Raw genomic sequence first — 1,433 nt, 5'->3', positions numbered from 1 at the left:
CTTAAAATTCCCCTGTCGACTCCGACGACAATGTCGCATCCTAAGTGGTATGAAGAACTGGAGAGGACGATCCACCTCTACGGCTTGAAAGAAATGGAGGAATCCGTTTTAAGTGTTCCCAAAAAGATCTGGACAATCTTGGACAACCGAGAGACTCTTGTGCCGGTAAAAAATTTTTCCTACCAAAGGAGCCAAAAAGTTTGGGACAATGTGCACAGGACCTACTTAAGCCACGAACTGCGGGACTTAGCTTGGCTGATAGTGCACGAGGCATTGCCAGTGCGGGCATTCCAGCACGCACGGCGTAGGAGCAACACCGCTGTATGCCCCAGATTATCCTGCAGACAGAATGAAACGGTGCTACATCTATTCTGGAATTGCCACTTCTCCAGATCCGTTTGGCAAAGTACTGGTGAACTTTTAAAATTTCTGACAGGATTGCGCACTCTGGACCATAATGTGGTTCTGTATGGACTAAACGCAGAACTGGACAATGACAACCAGAGAGTGATGTGGACATTCGTAAATTGTCTCAAGTTGTCTCTGTGGAAATGTCGCAATATCCTTGTGTATAATAATGACTATATCAGTGAGAAAGAGTGCATAAAGATGGCCTTAGCCGAAATGTACGTTTATTATTTAAGTGACTGCAGAAAGTTGGGGCATAATAAAGCTGATAAAGCCTGGAAGTTCAAAACATGGAATTTGATGTTCAGTTAAAGCTTTTTTTGCCTTGTATGACATACGATTTGTGAAAACGTTGTACAGTGGATTACTGTTCCTTTTATTCATAAGTTTGTACCACCTTTACCTTTAATAAAAAAGTAAAAAATCAAAAAAAAAAAAAAAAAAAAAAAATCTGTTCTTATCAGTTTAATATCTGATACGTCCCCTATCTGGGGACCATATATTAAATGGATTTTTAGAACAGGGAGCTGGAATCGGAGCTTGCTCTGTCCACTCCACGCATTGACCTGGTATTGCATTACTTCCAGGATCGGTGCACCCCTTTCCAATTCAGTTGAAAGAAAGAGACAGAGGACTGACCGACCAACAGAGAAGATTGCTGCACCTGGCAAGCTAGCAAAGAGAAAATTGACAGTTGGACGTGGCCTGATGCTGTGACTGACTCTACCTGAAAGGTACTTCATTAATTATTTTCTTTGATTGGTTAATTAATTGATTGATTGATTGATTGCAAATGACATTACTGCTGCAAAGTGTCTGATTTGCTGCCATTTTATTCAATTTTAAATGCATTGAATTCTTTGAAAATTTTTTGGCATAAATTTATTTCTGAACTTGCACTTGACCGGACACTTGAATGGGTGTGGTCAAACGGTGGGAGTGGTTTATGCAGATTCGCAAAATTCGGCAAAATCCGCTGGCGTCACAAGATAACATTTGCACATGTCACTTTGCCCTGCACAAAA

General features: G+C 40.9%; 1 pseudogene; it reads left to right on the top strand.

The window, feature by feature from the left end:
* Nucleotides 1-807: 807 nt before the first annotated feature.
* LOC142210893 (U2 spliceosomal RNA) lies at nucleotides 808-1,011 on the top strand (annotated as a pseudogene).
* The last annotated feature ends 422 nt before the right edge of the window (nucleotides 1,012-1,433 follow it).

This window comes from Leptodactylus fuscus, chromosome 6 (genome assembly GCF_031893055.1).
Source record: "Leptodactylus fuscus isolate aLepFus1 chromosome 6, aLepFus1.hap2, whole genome shotgun sequence".
NCBI classification, from domain to species: Eukaryota; Metazoa; Chordata; class Amphibia; order Anura; family Leptodactylidae; genus Leptodactylus; species Leptodactylus fuscus.
This window is presented reverse-complemented; position numbering and strand designations above follow the sequence as displayed.